The sequence below is a fragment of the Equus asinus genome, chromosome 1 (assembly GCF_041296235.1).
Source record: "Equus asinus isolate D_3611 breed Donkey chromosome 1, EquAss-T2T_v2, whole genome shotgun sequence".
In the NCBI taxonomy this organism is placed as follows: Eukaryota; Metazoa; Chordata; class Mammalia; order Perissodactyla; family Equidae; genus Equus; species Equus asinus.
In genome coordinates, this window is record NC_091790.1 from 46,901,373 (window position 1) to 46,920,660 (window position 19,288).

Below are 19,288 nucleotides of genomic sequence, written 5' to 3' on the forward strand. Positions count from 1 at the left end.
CTGTTAGAGCACTGTGGAGAGCGAGTTGTTTCTTAGCTTCCCAAAGAGCTGGAAGCAAGATGCTTTAGGGGCCATCTGCCCTTAAGGAAAGAAGGCAGCACTTTGTGCCTTGCAGCTCTAGGGCAATGTAGCACACCCAGAGCAGATGTTCTACTTCTGCCAGGTCAGGCCTGCAAAGAAACTTCGTTTCACAGGCCCTTGTAAGAGATGTTCCCGGTAGGCTGTTAGAGCACTGTGCAGAGCGACTTGTTTCTTAGCTTCCCAAAGAGCTGGAAGCAAGATGCTTTGGGGCCCTTCTCACCCTTTGGAAAGAAGGCAGCACTTTGTGCCTTGCAGCTCTAGGGCAATGTAGCACACCCACAGCAGAAGTTCTACTTAAGCCAGATCTGGCCCGCAAAGAAACTTCGTTTCACAGGCCTTTGTAAGAGATGTTCCCGGTCGGCTGTTAGAGCACTGTGCAGAGCGAGTTGTTTCTTAGCTTCCCAGAGAGCTGGAAGCAAGATGCTTTGGGGCCCGTTAATTTTATACCCTGCTACTTTGCTGTAGTTGTTGATTATTTCTAATAGTTTTTCTGTGGATTCTTTGGGGTTTTCTATGTATAAGATCATGTCGTCTGCAAACAACGCGAGTTTTACTTCTTCGTTACCGATTTGGATTCCTTTCATTTTTTTTTCCTGCCGAATTGCTCTGGCCAGCACCTCCAGTACTATGTTGAATAGGAGTGGTGAAAGTGGGCACCCTTGTCTTGTTCCTGTCCTCAGAGGGATGGCTTTCAGCTTTTGTCCATTGAGTATGATGTTGGCTGTGGGTCTATCATATATGGCCTTTATTATGTTGAGGTACTTTCCTTCTATACCCGTTTTACTGAGGGTTTTTATCATAAATGGGTGTTGGATCTTGTCGAATGCTTTCTCTGCGTCTATTGAGATGATCATGTGGTTTTTGTTTTTCATTTTGTTGATGTAGTGTATCACGTTGATTGACTTGCGGGTGTTGAACCATCCCTGTGTCCCTGGTATAAATCCCACTTGATCATGGTGTATAATCTTTTTGATGTATTGCTGTAATCGGTTTGCCAAAATTTGGTTGAGGATTTTTGCATCTATGTTCATCAGTGATATCGGCCTGTAGTTCTCCTTCTTTGTGTTGTCCTTGTCAGGTTTGGGGATCAGAGTGATGTTGGCTTCATAGAATGTGTTAGGGAGTTCTCCATCTTTCTCAATTTTCTGGAACAGTTTGAGGAGAATAGGTACAAAGAACTCACACTGCTTAACAACAAAAAAACAAACAACCCGATCAAAAAATGGGCAGAGGACATGAACAGACATTTCTCCAAAGAAGATATGAACATGGCCAATAGACACATGAAAAGATGTTCATCATCGCTAATCATCAGGGAAATGCAAATCAAAACTACACTAAGATATCACCTTACCCCCGTTAGATTGGCAAAAACATCCAAAACCAAGAACGACAAATGTTGCAGAGGTTGTGGACAAAGAGGAACCCTCATACACTGTTGGTGGGAATGCAAACTGGTACAGCCACTATGGAAAACAGTATGGAGATTTCTCAAAAAGTTAAAAATAGAAATACCCTATGACCCAGCCATCCCATTACTGGGTATCTATCCTAAGAACCTGATATCAGATATCTCAAGAGTCCGTTGCACCCCTATGTTCATGGCAGCATTATTTACAATAGCCAAGACGTGGAACCAGCCTACATGCCCAGAAAATGATGATTGGATAAAGAAGATGTGGTATATATACACAATGGAATACTACTCAGCCATAAAAAAAGACGAAAGTGGCCCATTCACAACAATGTGGATGGACCTCGAGGGCATTATGTTAAGCGAAATAAGTCAGTCAGAGAAAGACGAACTCTATATGACTCCACTCATAGGTGGAAATTAGTATATTGAGAAGGAGATCTGATCGGTGGTTACCAGGGATAAGGGGAGGTGGGGGGAGGGCACGGAGGGGGAAGTGGTGTTCCCACAACATGACTAACAAAAATGTACAACTGAAATTTCACAAGCTTGTAATCCGTCATAAGATTAATAAACAAACAAACAAACAAACAAAAAAAGATGCTTTGGGGCCCATCTGCCCCTATGGAAAGAACGCAGCACTTTCTGCCTTGCAGCTCTAGGGCAATGTAGCACACCCAGAGCAGAAGTTCTACTTCAGCCAGATCAGGCCCGCAAAGAAACTGCGTTTCACAGGCCCTTGTAAGAGATGTTCCCGGTAGGCTGTTAGAGCACTGTGCAGAGCGACTTGTCTCTTAGCTTCCCAAAGAGCTGGAAGCAAGATGCTTTGGGGCCCTTCTCACCCTTTGGAAAGAAGGCAGCACTTTGTGCCTTGCAGCTCTAGGGCAATGTAGCACACCCACAGCAGAAGTTCTACTTCAGCCAGATCAGGCCCGCAAAGAAACTGCGTTTCACAGGCCTTTGTAAGAGATGTTCCCGGTAGGCTGTTAGAGCACTGTGCAGAGCGAGTTGTTTCTTAGCTTCCCAAAGAGCTGGAAGCAAAATGCTTTGAGACTCATCTGCCCCTTTGGAAAGAAGGCAGCACTTTGTGCCTTGCAGCTCTAGGGCAATGTAGCACACCCAGAGCAGATGTTCTACTTCTTCCAGGTCAGTCCTGCAAAGAAACTGCGTTTCACAGTCCTTTGTAAGAGATGTTCCCGGTAGGCTGTTAGAGCACTGTGCAGAGTGAGTTGTTTCTTAGCTTCCCAAAGAGCTGGAAGCAAGATGCTTTGGGGCCCTTCTCACCCTTTGGAAAGAAGGCAGCACTTTGTGCCTTGCAGCTCTAGGGCAATGTAGCACACCCAGAGCAGAAGTTCTACTTCAGCCAGATCAGGCCCGCAAAGAAACTGCGTTTCACAGGCCTTTGTAAGAGATGTTCCCGGTAGGCTGTTAGAGCACTGTGCAGAGCGAGTTGTTTCTTAGCTTCCCAAAGAGATGGAAGCAAGATGCTTTAGGGGCCATCTGCCCTTAAGGAAAGAAGGCAGCACTTTGTGCCTTGCAGCTCTAGGGCAATGTAGCACACCCAGAGCAGATGTTCTACTTCTGCCAGGTCAGGCCTGCAAAGAAACTTCGTTTCACAGGCCTTTGTAAGAGATGTTGCCGGTAGGCTGTAAGAGCACTGTGCAGAGCGACTTGTTTCTTAGCTTCCCAGAGCTGGAAGCAAGATGCTTTGGGGCCCTTCTCACCCTTTGGAAAGAAGGCAGCACTTTGTGCCTTGCAGCTCTAGGGCAATGTAGCACACCCACAGCAGAAGTTCTACTTAAGCCAGATCTGGCCCGCAAAGAAACTGCGTTTCACAGGCCTTTGTAAGAGATGTTCCCGGTAGGCTGTTAGAGCACTGTGCAGAGCGAGTTGTTTCTTAGCTTCCCAGAGAGCTGGAAGCAAGATGCTTTGGGGCCCGTTAATTTTATACCCTGCTACTTTGCTGTAGTTGTTGATTATTTCTAATAGTTTTTCTGTGGATTCTTTGGGGTTTTCTATGTATAAGATCATGTCGTCTGCAAACAACGCGAGTTTTACTTCTTCGTTACCGATTTGGATTCCTTTCATTTTTTTTTCCTGCCGAATTGCTCTGGCCAGCACCTCCAGTACTATGTTGAATAGGAGTGGTGAAAGTGGGCACCCTTGTCTTGTTCCTGTCCTCAGAGGGATGGCTTTCAGCTTTTGTCCATTGAGTATGATGTTGGCTGTGGGTCTATCATATATGGCCTTTATTATGTTGAGGTACTTTCCTTCTATACCCGTTTTACTGAGGGTTTTTATCATAAATGGGTGTTGGATCTTGTCGAATGCTTTCTCTGCGTCTATTGAGATGATCATGTGGTTTTTGTTTTTCATTTGGTTGATGTAGTGTATCACGTTGATTGACTTGCGGGTGTTGAACCATCCCTGTGTCCCTGGTATAAATCCCACTTGATCATGGTGTATAATCTTTTTGATGTATTGCTGTAATCGGTTTGCCAAAATTTGGTTGAGGATTTTTGCATCTATGTTCATCAGTGATATCGGCCTGTAGTTCTCCTTCTTTGTGTTGTCCTTGTCAGGTTTGGGGATCAGAGTGATGTTGGCTTCATAGAATGTGTTAGGGAGTTCTCCATCTTTCTCAATTTTCTGGAACAGTTTGAGGAGAATAGGTACAAAGAACTCACACTGCTTAACAACAAAAAAACAAAGAACCCGATCAAAAAATGGGCAGAGGACATGAACAGACATTTCTCCAAAGAAGATATGAACATGGCCAATAGACACATGAAAAGATGTTCATCATCGCTAATCATCAGGGAAATGCAAATCAAAACTACACTAAGATATCACCTTACCCCCGTTAGATTGGCAAAAACATCCAAAACCAAGAACGACAAATGTTGCAGAGGTTGTGGACAAAGAGGAACCCTCATACACTGTTGGTGGGAATGCAAACTGGTACAGCCACTATGGAAAACAGTATGGAGATTTCTCAAAAAGTTAAAAATAGAAATACCCTATGACCCAGCCATCCCATTACTGGGTATCTATCCTAAGAACCTGATATCAGATATCTCAAGAGTCCGTTGCACCCCTATGTTCATCGCAGCATTATTTACAACAGCCAAGACGTGGAACCAGCCTACATGCCCAGAAACTGATGATTGGATAAAGAAGATGTGGTATATATACACAATGGAATACTACTCAGCCATAAAAAAAGACGAAAGTGGCCCATTCACAACAATGTGGATGGACCTCGAGGGCATTATGTTAAGCGAAATAAGTCACTCAGAGAAAGACGAACTCTATATGACTCCACTCATACGTGGAAATTAGTATATTGAGAAGGAGATCTGATCGGTGGTTACCAGGGAAAAGGGGGGGTGGGGGGAGGGCACGGAGGGGGAAGTGGTGTTCCCACAACATGACTAACAAAAATGTACAACTGAAATTTCACAAGCTTGTAATCCGTCATAAGATTAATAAACAAACAAACAAAAAAAGATGCTTTGGGGCCCATCTGCCCCTATGGAAAGAACGCAGAACTTTCTGCCTTGCAGCTCTAGGGCAATGTAGCACACCCAGAGCAGAAGTTCTACTTCAGCCAGATCAGGCCCGCAAAGAAACTGCGTTTCACAGGCCTTTGTAAGAGATGTTCCCGGTAGGCTGTTAGAGCACTGTGCAGAGCGAGTTGTTTCTTAGCTTCCCAAAGAGCTGGAAGCAAAATGCTTTGAGACTCATCTGCCCCTTTGGAAAGAAGGCAGCACTTTGTGCCTTGCAGGTCTAGGGCAATGTAGCACACCCAGAGCAGATGTTCTACTTCTTCCAGGTCAGTCCTGCAAAGAAACTGCGTTTCACAGTCCTTTGTAAGAGATGTTCCCGGTAGGCTGTTAGAGCGCTGTGCAGAGTGAGTTGTTTCTTAGCTTCCCAAAGAGCTGGAAGCAAGATGCTTTGGGGCCCTTCTCACCCTTTGGAAAGAAGGCAGCACTTTGTGCCTTGCAGCTCTAGGGCAATGTAGCACACCCAGAGCAGAAGTTCTACTTCAGCCAGATCAGGCCCGCAAAGAAACTGCGTTTCACAGGCCTTTGTAAGAGATGTTCCCAGTACGCTGTTAGAGCACTGTGCAGAGCGAGTTGTTTCTTAGCTTCCCAGAGAGCTGGAAGCAAGATGCTTTGGGGCCCGTTAATTTTATACCCTGCTACTTTGCTGTAGTTGTTGATTATTTCTAATAGTTTTTCTGTGGATTCTTTGGGGTTTTCTATGTATAAGATCATGTCGTCTGCAAACAACGCGAGTTTTACTTCTTCGTTACCGATTTGGATTCCTTTCATTTATTTTTCCTGCCGAATTGCTCTGGCCAGCACCTCCAGTACTATGTTGAATAGGAGTGGTGAAAGTGGGCACCCTTGTCTTGTTCCTGTCCTCAGAGGGATGGCTTTCAGCTTTTGTCCATTGAGTATGATGTTGGCTGTGGGTCTATCATATATGGCCTTTATTATGTTGAGGTACTTTCCTTCTATACCCGTTTTACTGAGGGTTTTTATCATAAATGGGTGTTGGATCTTGTCGAATGCTTTCTCTGCGTCTATTGAGATGATCATGTGGTTTTTGTTTTTCATTTTGTTGATGTAGTGTATCACGTTGATTGACTTGCGGGTGTTGAACCATCCCTGTGTCCCTGGTATAAATCCCACTTGATCATGGTGTATAATCTTTTTGATGTATTGCTGTAATCGGTTTGCCAAAATTTGGTTGAGGATTTTTGCATCTATGTTCATCAGTGATATCGGCCTGTAGTTCTCCTTCTTTGTGTTGTCCTTGTCAGGTTTGGGGATCAGAGTGATGTTGGCTTCATAGAATGTGTTAGGGAGTTCTCCATCTTTCTCAATTTTCTGGAACAGTTTGAGGAGAATAGGTACAAAGAACTCACACTGCTTAACAACAAAAAAACAAACAACCCGATCAAAAAATGGGCAGAGGACATGAACAGACATTTCTCCAAAGAAGATATGAACATGGCCAATAGACACATGAAAAGATGTTCATCATCGCTAATCATCAGGGAAATGCAAATCAAAACTACACTAAGATATCACCTTACCCCCGTTAGATTGGCAAAAACATCCAAAACCAAGAACGACAAATGTTGCAGAGGTTGTGGAGAAAGAGGAACCCTCATACACTGTTGGTGGGAATGCAAACTGGTACAGCCACTATGGAAAACAGTATGGAGATTTCTCAAAAAGTTAAAAATAGAAATACCCTATGACCCAGCCATCCCATTACTGGGTATCTATCCTAAGAACCTGATATCAGATATCTCAAGAGTCCGTTGCACCCCTATGTTCATCGCAGCATTATTTACAATAGCCAAGACGTGGAACCAGCCTACATGCCCAGAAACTGATGATTGGATAAAGAAGATGTGGTATATATACACAATGGAATACTACTCAGCCATAAAAAAAGACGAAAGTGGCCCATTCACAACAATGTGGATGGACCTCGAGGGCATTATGTTAAGCGAAATAAGTCAGTCAGAGAAAGACGAACTCTATATGACTCCACTCATAGGTGGAAATTAGTATATTGAGAAGGAGATCTGATCGGTGGTAACCAGGGAAAAGGGGGAGTGGGGGGAGGGCACGGAGGGGGAAGTGGTGTTCCCACAACATGACTAACAAAAATGTACAACTGAAATTTCAAAAGCTTGTAATCCGTCATAAGATTAATAAACAAACAAACAAACAAACAAAAAAAGATGCTTTGGGGCCCATCTGCCCCTAGGGAAAGAACGCAGCACTTTCTGCCTTGCAGCTCTAGGGCAATGTAGCACACCCAGAGCAGAAGTTCTACTTCAGCCAGATCAGGCCCGCAAAGAAACTGCGTTTCACAGGCCTTTGTAAGAGATGTTCCCGGTAGGCTGTTAGAGCACTGTGCAGAGCGAGTTGGTTCTTAGCTTCCCAAAGAGCTGGAAGCAAAATGCTTTGAGACTCATCTGCCCCTTTGGAAAGAAGGCAGCACTTTGTGTCTTGCAGGTCTAGGGCAATGTAGCACACCCAGAGCAGATGTTCTACTTCTTCCATGTCAGTCCTGCAAAGAAACTGCGTTTCACAGTCCTTTGTAAGAGATGTTCCCGGTAGGCTGTTAGAGCACTGTGCAGAGCGAGTTGTTTCTTAGCTTCCCAAAGAGCTGGAAGCAAGATGCTTTAGGGGCCATCTGCCCTTAAGGAAAGAAGGCAGCACTTTGTGCCTTGCAGCTCTAGGGCAATGTAGCACACCCAGAGCAGATGTTCTACTTCTGCCAGGTCAGGCCTGCAAAGAAACTTCGTTTCACAGGCCCTTGTAAGAGATGTTCCCGGTAGGCTGTTAGAGCACTGTGCAGAGCGACTTGTTTCTTAGCTTCCCAAAGAGCTGGAAGCAAGATGCTTTGGGGCCCTTCTCACCCTTTGGAAAGAAGGCAGCACTTTGTGCCTTGCAGCTCTAGGGCAATGTAGCACACCCACAGCAGAAGTTCTACTTAAGCCAGATCTGGCCCGCAAAGAAACTTCGTTTCACAGGCCTTTGTAAGAGATGTTCCCGGTCGGCTGTTAGAGCACTGTGCAGAGCGAGTTGTTTCTTAGCTTCCCAGAGAGCTGGAAGCAAGATGCTTTGGGGCCCGTTAATTTTATACCCTGCTACTTTGCTGTAGTTGTTGATTATTTCTAATAGTTTTTCTGTGGATTCTTTGGGGTTTTCTATGTATAAGATCATGTCGTCTGCAAACAACGCGAGTTTTACTTCTTCGTTACCGATTTGGATTCCTTTCATTTTTTTTTCCTGCCGAATTGCTCTGGCCAGCACCTCCAGTACTATGTTGAATAGGAGTGGTGAAAGTGGGCACCCTTGTCTTGTTCCTGTCCTCAGAGGGATGGCTTTCAGCTTTTGTCCATTGAGTATGATGTTGGCTGTGGGTCTATCATATATGGCCTTTATTATGTTGAGGTACTTTCCTTCTATACCCGTTTTACTGAGGGTTTTTATCATAAATCGGTGTTGGATCTTGTCGAATGCTTTCTCTGCGTCTATTGAGATGATCATGTGGTTTTTGTTTTTCATTTTGTTGATGTAGTGTATCACGTTGATTGACTTGCGGGTGTTGAACCATCCCTGTGTCCCTGGTATAAATCCCACTTGATCATGGTGTATAATCTTTTTGATGTATTGCTGTAATCGGTTTGCCAAAATTTGGTTGAGGATTTTTGCATCTATGTTCATCAGTGATATCGGCCTGTAGTTCTCCTTCTTTGTGTTGTCCTTGTCAGGTTTGGGGATCAGAGTGATGTTGGCTTCATAGAATGTGTTAGGGAGTTCTCCATCTTTCTCAATTTTCTGGAACAGTTTGAGGAGAATAGGTACAAAGAACTCACACTGCTTAACAACAAAAAAACAAACAACCCGATCAAAAAATGGGCAGAGGACATGAACAGACATTTCTCCAAAGAAGATATGAACATGGCCAATAGACACATGAAAAGATGTTCATCATCGCTAATCATCAGGGAAATGCAAATCAAAACTACACTAAGATATCACCTTACCCCCGTTAGATTGGCAAAAACATCCAAAACCAAGAACGACAAATGTTGCAGAGGTTGTGGACAAAGAGGAACCCTCATACACTGTTGGTGGGAATGCAAACTGGTACAGCCACTATGGAAAACAGTATGGAGATTTCTCAAAAAGTTAAAAATAGAAATACCCTATGACCCAGCCATCCCATTACTGGGTATCTATCCTAAGAACCTGATATCAGATATCTCAAGAGTCCGTTGCACCCCTATGTTCATGGCAGCATTATTTACAATAGCCAAGACGTGGAACCAGCCTACATGCCCAGAAAATGATGATTGGATAAAGAAGATGTGGTATATATACACAATGGAATACTACTCAGCCATAAAAAAAGACGAAAGTGGCCCATTCACAACAATGTGGATGGACCTCGAGGGCATTATGTTAAGCGAAATAAGTCAGTCAGAGAAAGACGAACTCTATATGACTCCACTCATAGGTGGAAATTAGTATATTGAGAAGGAGATCTGATCGGTGGTTACCAGGGATAAGGGGAGGTGGGGGGAGGGCACGGAGGGGGAAGTGGTGTTCCCACAACATGACTAACAAAAATGTACAACTGAAATTTCACAAGCTTGTAATCCGTCATAAGATTAATAAACAAACAAACAAACAAACAAAAAAAGATGCTTTGGGGCCCATCTGCCCCTATGGAAAGAACGCAGCACTTTCTGCCTTGCAGCTCTAGGGCAATGTAGCACACCCAGAGCAGAAGTTCTACTTCAGCCAGATCAGGCCCGCAAAGAAACTGCGTTTCACAGGCCCTTGTAAGAGATGTTCCCGGTAGGCTGTTAGAGCACTGTGCAGAGCGACTTGTCTCTTAGCTTCCCAAAGAGCTGGAAGCAAGATGCTTTGGGGCCCTTCTCACCCTTTGGAAAGAAGGCAGCACTTTGTGCCTTGCAGCTCTAGGGCAATGTAGCACACCCACAGCAGAAGTTCTACTTAAGCCAGATCTGGCCCGCAAAGAAACTGCGTTTCACAGGCCTTTGTAAGAGATGTTCCCGGTAGGCTGTTAGAGCACTGTGCAGAGCGAGTTGTTTCTTAGCTTCCCAGAGAGCTGGAAGCAAGATGCTTTGGGGCCCGTTAATTTTATACCCTGCTACTTTGCTGTAGTTGTTGATTATTTCTAATAGTTTTTCTGTGGATTCTTTGGGGTTTTCTATGTATAAGATCATGTCGTCTGCAAACAACGCGAGTTTTACTTCTTCGTTACCGATTTGGATTCCTTTCATTTTTTTTTCCTGCCGAATTGCTCTGGCCAGCACCTCCAGTACTATGTTGAATAGGAGTGGTGAAAGTGGGCACCCTTGTCTTGTTCCTGTCCTCAGAGGGATGGCTTTCAGCTTTTGTCCATTGAGTATGATGTTGGCTGTGGGTCTATCATATATGGCCTTTATTATGTTGAGGTACTTTCCTTCTATACCCGTTTTACTGAGGGTTTTTATCATAAATGGGTGTTGGATCTTGTCGAATGCTTTCTCTGCGTCTATTGAGATGATCATGTGGTTTTTGTTTTTCATTTTGTTGATGTAGTGTATCACGTTGATTGACTTGCGGGTGTTGAACCATCCCTGTGTCCCTGGTATAAATCCCACTTGATCATGGTGTATAATCTTTTTGATGTATTGCTGTAATCGGTTTGCCAAAATTTGGTTGAGGATTTTTGCATCTATGTTCATCAGTGATATCGGCCTGTAGTTCTCCTTCTTTGTGTTGTCCTTGTCAGGTTTGGGGATCAGAGTGATGTTGGCTTCATAGAATGTGTTAGGGAGTTCTCCATCTTTCTCAATTTTCTGGAACAGTTTGAGGAGAATAGGTACAAAGAACTCACACTGCTTAACAACAAAAAAACAAACAACCCGATCAAAAAATGGGCAGAGGACATGAACAGACATTTCTCCAAAGAAGATATGAACATGGCCAATAGACACATGAAAAGATGTTCATCATCGCTAATCATCAGGGAAATGCAAATCAAAACTACACTAAGATATCACCTTACCCCCGTTAGATTGGCAAAAACATCCAAAACCAAGAACGACAAATGTTGGAGAAGTTGTGGACAAAGAGGAACCCTCATACACTGTTGGTGGGAATGCAAACTGGTACAGCCACTATGGAAAACAGTATGGAGATTTCTCAAAAAGTTAAAAATAGAAATACCCTATGACCCAGCCATCCCATTACTGGGTATCTATCCTAAGAACCTGATATCAGATATCTCAAGAGTCCGTTGCACCCCTATGTTCATCGCAGCATTATTTACAATAGCCAAGACGTGGAACCAGCCTACATGCCCAGAAACTGATGATTGGATAAAGAAGATGTGGTATATATACACAATGGAATACTACTCAGCCATAAAAAAAGACGAAAGTGGCCCATTCACAACAATGTGGATGGACCTCGAGGGCATTATGTTAAGCGAAATAAGTCAGTCAGAGAAAGACGAACTCTATATGACTCCACTCATACGTGGAAATTAGTATATTGAGAAGGAGATCTGATCGGTGGTTACCAGGGATAAGGGGAGGTGGGGGGAGGGCACGGAGGGGGAAGTGGTGTTCCCACAACATGACTAACAAAAATGTACAACTGAAATTTCACAAGCTTGTAATCCGTCATAAGATTAATAAACAAACAAACAAACAAACAAAAAAAGATGCTTTGGGGCCCATCTGCCCCTATGGAAAGAACGCAGCACTTTCTGCCTTGCAGCTCTAGGGCAATGTAGCACACCCAGAGCAGATGTTCTACTTCTGCCAGGTCAGGCCCGCAAAGAAACTTCGTTTCACAGGCCCTTGTAAGAGATGTTCCCGGTAGGCTGTTAGAGCACTGTGCAGAGCGACTTGTTTCTTAGCTTCCCAAAGAGCTGGAAGCAAGATGCTTTGGGGCCCTTCTCACCCTTTGGAAAGAAGGCAGCACTTTGTGCCTTGCAGCTCTAGGGCAATGTAGCACACCCACAGCAGAAGTTCTACTTAAGCCAGATCTGGCCCGCAAAGAAACTGCGTTTCACAGGCCTTTGTAAGAGATGTTCCCGGTCGGCTGTTAGAGCACTGTGCAGAGCGAGTTGTTTCTTAGCTTCCCAGAGAGCTGGAAGCAAGATGCTTTGGGGCCCGTTAATTTTATACCCTGCTACTTTGCTGTAGTTGTTGATTATTTCTAATAGTTTTTCTGTGGATTCTTTGGGGTTTTCTATGTATAAGATCATGTCGTCTGCAAACAACGCGAGTTTTACTTCTTCGTTACCGATTTGGATTCCTTTCATTTTTTTTTCCTGCCGAATTGCTCTGGCCAGCACCTCCAGTACTATGTTGAATAGGAGTGGTGAAAGTGGGCACCCTTGTCTTGTTCCTGTCCTCAGAGGGATGGCTTTCAGCTTTTGTCCATTGAGTATGATGTTGGCTGTGGGTCTATCATATATGGCCTTTATTATGTTGAGGTACTTTCCTTCTATACCCGTTTTACTGAGGGTTTTTATCATAAATGGGTGTTGGATCTTGTCGAATGCTTTCTCTGCGTCTATTGAGATGATCATGTGGTTTTTGTTTTTCATTTTGTTGATGTAGTGTATCACGTTGATTGACTTGCGGGTGTTGAACCATCCCTGTGTCCCTGGTATAAATCCCACTTGATCATGGTGTATAATCTTTTTGATGTATTGCTGTAATCGGTTTGCCAAAATTTGGTTGAGGATTTTTGCATCTATGTTCATCAGTGATATCGGCCTGTAGTTCTCCTTCTTTGTGTTGTCCTTGTCAGGTTGGGGGATCAGAGTGATGTTGGCTTCATAGAATGTGTTAGGGAGTTCTCCATCTTTCTCAATTTTCTGGAACAGTTTGAGGAGAATAGGTACAAAGAACTCACACTGCTTAACAACAAAAAAACAAACAACCCGATCAAAAAATGGGCAGAGGACATGAACAGACATTTCTCCAAAGAAGATATGAACATGGCCAATAGACACATGAAAAGATGTTCATCATCGCTAATCATCAGGGAAATGCAAATCAAAACTACACTAAGATATCACCTTACCCCCGTTAGATTGGCAAAAACATCCAAAACCAAGAACGACAAATGTTGCAGAGGTTGTGGACAAAGAGGAACCCTCATACACTGTTGGTGGGAATGCAAACTGGTACAGCCACTATGGAAAACAGTATGGAGATTTCTCAAAAAGTTAAAAATAGAAATACCCTATGACCCAGCCATCCCATTACTGGGTATCTATCCTAAGAACCTGATATCAGATATCTCAAGAGTCCGTTGCACCCCTATGTTCATCGCAGCATTATTTACAATAGCCAAGACGTGGAACCAGCCTACATGCCCAGAAACTGATGATTGGATAAAGAAGATGTGGTATATATACACAATGGAATACTACTCAGCCATAAAAAAAGACGAAAGTGGCCCATTCACAACAATGTGGATGGACCTCGAGGGCATTATGTTAAGCGAAATAAGTCAGTCAGAGAAAGACGAACTCTAAATGACTCCACTCATAGGTGGAAATTAGTATATTGAGAAGGAGATCTGATCGGTGGTTACCAGGGAAAAGGGGGGGTGGGGGGAGGGCACGGAGGGGGAAGTGGTGTTCCCACAACATGACTAACAAAAATGTACAACTGAAATTTCACAAGCTTGTAATCCGTCATAAGATTAATAAACAAACAAACAAACAAACAAAAAAAGATGCTTTGGGGCCCATCTGCCCCTATGGAAAGAACGCAGCACTTTGTGCCTTGCAGCTCTAGGGCAATGTAGCACACCCAGAGCAGAAGTTCTACTTCAGCCAGATCAGGCCCGCAAAGAAACTGCGTTTCACAGGCCTTTGTAAGAGATGTTCCCGGTAGGCTGTTAGAGCACTGTGCAGAGCGAGTTGTTTCTTAGCTTCCCAAAGAGCTGGAAGCAAGATGCTTTGGGGCCCTTCTCACCCTTTGGAAAGAAGGCAGCACTTTGTGCCTTGCAGCTCTAGGGCAATGTAGCACACCCAGAGCAGAAGTTCTACTTCAGCCAGATCAGGCCCGCAAAGAAACTGCGTTTCACAGGCCTTTGTAAGAGATGTTCCCGGTAGGCTGTTAGAGCACTGTGCAGAGCGAGTTGTTTCTTAGCTTCCCAGAGAGCTGGAAGCAAGATGCTTTGGGGCCCGTTAATTTTATACCCTGCTACTTTGCTGTAGTTGTTGATTATTTCTAATAGTTTTTCTGTGGATTCTTTGGGGTTTTCTATGTATAAGATCATGTCGTCTGCAAACAACGCGAGTTTTACTTCTTCGTTACCGATTTGGATTCCTTTCATTTTTTTTTCCTGCCGAATTGCTCTGGCCAGCACCTCCAGTACTATGTTGAATAGGAGTGGTGAAAGTGGGCACCCTTGTCTTGTTCCTGTCCTCAGAGGGATGGCTTTCAGCTTTTGTCCATTGAGTATGATGTTGGCTGTGGGTCTATCATATATGGCCTTTATTATGTTGAGGTACTTTCCTTCTATACCCGTTTTACTGAGGGTTTTTATCATAAATGGGTGTTGGATCTTGTCGAATGCTTTCTCTGCGTCTATTGAGATGATCATGTGGTTTTTGTTTTTCATTTTGTTGATGTAGTGTATCACGTTGATTGACTTGCGGGTGTTGAACCATCCCTGTGTCCCTGGTATAAATCCCACTTGATCATGGTGTATAATCTTTTTGATGTATTGCTGTAATCGGTTTGCCAAAATTTGGTTGAGGATTTTTGCATCTATGTTCATCAGTGATATCGGCCTGTAGTTCTCCTTCTTTGTGTTGTCCTTGTCAGGTTTGGGGATCAGAGTGATGTTGGCTTCATAGAATGTGTTAGGGAGTTCTCCATCTTTCTCAATTTTCTGGAACAGTTTGAGGAGAATAGGTACAAAGAACTCACACTGCTTAACAACAAAAAAACAAACAACCCGATCAAAAAATGGGCAGAGGACATGAACAGACATTTCTCAAAAGAAGATATGAACATGGCCAATAGACACATGAAAAGATGTTCATCATCGCTAATCATCAGGGAAATGCAAATCAAAACTACACTAAGATATCACCTTACCCCCGTTAGATTGGCAAAAACATCCAAAACCAAGAACGACAAATGTTGCAGAGGTTGTGGACAAAGAGGAACCCTCATACACTGTTGGTGGGAATGCAAACTGGTACAGCCACTATGGAAAACAGTATGGAGATTTCTCAAAAAGTTAAAAATAGAAATACCCTATGACCCAGCCATCCCATTACTGGGTATCTATCCTAAGAACCTGATATCAGATGTCTCAAGAGTCCGTTGCACCCCTATGTTCATCGCAGCATTATTTACAATAGCCAAGACGTGGAACCAGCCTACATGCCCAGAAACTGATGATTGGATAAAGAAGATGTGGTATATATACACAATGGAATACTACTCAGCCATAAAAAAAGACGAAAGTGGCCCATTCACAACAATGTGGATGGACCTCGAGGGCATTATGTTAAGCGAAATAAGTCAGTCAGAGAAAGACGAACTCTATATGACTCCACTCATAGGTGGAAATTAGTATATTGAGAAGGAGATCTGATCGGTGGTTACCAGGGAAAAGGGGGGGTGGGGGGAGGGCACGGAGGGGGAAGTGGTGTTCCCACAACATGACTAACAAAAATGTACAACTGAAATTTCACAAGCTTGTAATCCGTCATAAGATTAATAAACAAACAAACAAACAAACAAAAAAAGATGCTTTGGGGCCCATCTGCCCCTATGGAAAGAACGCAGCACTTTCTGCCTTGCAGCTCTAGGGCAATGTAGCACACCCAGAGCAGAAGTTCTACTTCAGCCAGATCAGGCCCGCAAAGAAACTGCGTTTCACAGGCCTTTGTAAGAGATGTTCCCGGTAGGCTGTTAGAGCACTGTGCAGAGCGAATTGTTTCTTAGCTTCCCAAAGAGCTGGAAGCAAGATGCTTTGGGGCCCTTCTCACCCTTTGGAAAGAAGGCAGCACTTTGTGCCTTGCAGCTCTAGGGCAATGTAGCACACCCACAGCAGAAGTTCTACTTACGCCAGATCTGGCCCGCAAAGAAACTGCGTTTCACAGGCCTTTGTAAGAGATGTTCCCGGTAGGCTGTTAGAGCACTGTGCAGAGCGAGTTGTTTCTTAGCTTCCCAGAGAGCTGGAAGCAAGATGCTTTGGGGCCCGTTAATTTTATACCCTGCTACTTTGCTGTAGTTGTTGATTATTTCTAATAGTTTTTCTGTGGATTCTTTGGGGTTTTCTATGTATAAGATCATGTCGTCTGCAAACAACGCGAGTTTTACTTCTTCGTTACCGATTTGGATTCCTTTCATTTTTTTTTCCTGCCGAATTGCTCTGGCCAGCACCTCCAGTACTATGTTGAATAGGAGTGGTGAAAGTGGGCACCCTTGTCTTGTTCCTGTCCTCAGAGGGATGGCTTTCAGCTTTTGTCCATTGAGTATGCTGTTGGCTGTGGGTCTATCATATATGGCCTTTATTATGTTGAGGTACTTTCCTTCTATACCCGTTTTACTGAGGGTTTTTATCATAAATGGGTGTTGGATCTTGTCGAATGCTTTCTCTGCGTCTATTGAGATGATCATGTGGTTTTTGTTTTTCATTTTGTTGATGTAGTGTATCACGTTGATTGACTTGCGGGTGTTGAACCATCCCTGTGTCCCTGGTATAAATCCCACTTGATCATGGTGTATAATCTTTTTGATGTATTGCTGTAATCGGTTTGCCAAAATTTGGTTGAGGATTTTTGCATCTATGTTCATCAGTGATATCGGCCTGTAGTTCTCCTTCTTTGTGTTGTCCTTGTCAGGTTGGGGGATCAGAGTGATGTTGGCTTCATAGAATGTGTTAGGGAGTTCTCCATCTTTCTCAATTTTCTGGAACAGTTTGAGGAGAATAGGTACAAAGAACTCACACTGCTTAACAACAAAAAAACAAACAACCCGATCAAAAAATGGGCAGAGGACATGAACAGACATTTCTCCAAAGAAGATATGAACATGGCCAATAGACACATGAAAAGATGTTCATCATCGCTAATCATCAGGGAAATGCAAATCAAAACTACACTAAGATATCACCTTACCCCCGTTAGATTGGCAAAAACATCCAAAACCAAGAACGACAAATGTTGCAGAGGTTGTGGACAAAGAGGAACCCTCATACACTGTTGGTGGGAATGCAAACTGGTACAGCCACTATGGAAAACAGTATGGAGATTTCTCAAAAAGTTAAAAATAGAAATACCCTATGACCCAGCCATCCCATTACTGGGTATCTATCCTAAGAACCTGATATCAGATATCTCAAGAGTCCGTTGCACCCCTATGTTCATCGCAGCATTATTTACAATAGCCAAGACGTGGAACCAGCCTACATGCCCAGAAACTGATGATTGGATAAAGAAGATGTGGTATATATACACAATGGAATACTACTCAGCCATAAAAAAAGACGAAAGTGGCCCATTCACAACAATGTGGATGGACCTCGAGGGCATTATGTTAAGCGAAATAAGTCAGTCAGAGAAAGACGAACTCTATATGACTCCACTCATAGGTGGAAATTAGTATATTGAGAAGGAGATCTGATCGGTGGTTACCAGGGAAAAGGGGGGGTGGGGGGAGGGCACGGAGGGGGAAGTGGTGTTCCCACAACATGACTAACAAAAATGTACAACTGAAATTTCACAAGCTTGTAATCCGTCATAAGATTAATAAACAAACAAACAAACAAACAAAAAAAGATGCTTTGGGGCCCATCTGCCCCTATGGAAAGAACGCAGCACTTTCTGCCTTGCAGCTCTAGGGCAATGTAGCACACCCACAGCAGAAGTTCTACTTCAGCCAGATCAGGCCCGCAAAGAAACTGCGTTTCACAGGCCTTTGTAAGAGATGTTCCCGGTAGGCTGTTAGAGCACTGTGCAGAGCGAGTTGTTTCTTAGCTTCCCAAAGAGCTGGAAGCAAGATGCTTTGGGGCCCTTCTCACCCTTTGGAAAGAAGGCAGCACTTTGTGCCTTGCAGCTCTAGGGCAATGTAGCACACCCAGAGCAGAAGTTCTACTTCAGCCAGATCAGGCCCGCAAAGAAACTGCGTTTCACAGGCCTTTGTAAGAGATGTTCCCGGTAGGCTGTTAGAGCACTGTGCAGAGCGAGTTGTTTCTTAGATTCCCAACGAGCTGGAAGCAAGATGCTTTAGGGGCCATCTGCCCTTAAGGAAAGAAGGCAGCACTTTGTGCCTTGCAGCTCTAGGGCAATGTAGCACACCCAGAGCAGATGTTCTACTTCTGCCAGGTCAGGCCTGCAAAGAAACTTCGTTTCACAGGCCTTTGTAAGAGATGTTGCCGGTAGGCTGTAAGAGCACTGTGCAGAGCGACTTATTTCTTAGCTTCCCAGAGAGCTGGAAGCAAGATGCTTTGGGGCCCTTCTCACCCTTTGGAAAGAAGGCAGCACTTTGTGCCTTGCAGCTCTAGGGCAATGTAGCACACCCAGAGCAGAAGTTCTACTTCTGCCAGGTAAGGCCTGCAAAGAAACTTCGTTTCACAGGCCCTTGTAAGAGATGTTCCCGGTAGGCTGTTAGAGCACTGTGCAGAGCGACTTGTTTCTTAGCTTCCCAAAGAGCTGGAAGCAAGATGCTTTGGGGCCCTTCTCACCCTTTGGAAAGAAGGCAGCACTTTGTGCCTTGCAGCTCTAGGGCAATGTAGCACACCCACAGCAGAAGTTCTACTTAAGCCAGATCTGGCCCGCAAAGAAACTGCGTTTCACAGGCCTTTGTAAGAGATGTTCCCGGTAGGCTGTTAGAGCACTGTGCAGAGCGAGTTGTTTCTTAGCTTCCCAGAGAGCTGGAAGCAAGATGCTTTGGGGCCCGTTAATTTTATACCCTGCTACTTTGCTGTAGTTGTTGATTATTTCTAATAGTTTTTCTGTGGATTCTTTGGGGTTTTCTATGTATAAGATCATGTCGTCTGCAAACAACGCGAGTTTTACTTCTTCGTTACCGATTTGGATTCCTTTCATTTTTTTTTCCTGCCGAATTGCTCTGGCCAGCACCTCCAGTACTATGTTGAATAGGAGTGGTGAAAGTGGGCACCCTTGTCTTGTTCCTGTCCTCAGAGGGATGGCTTTCAGCTTTTGTCCATTGAGTATGATGTT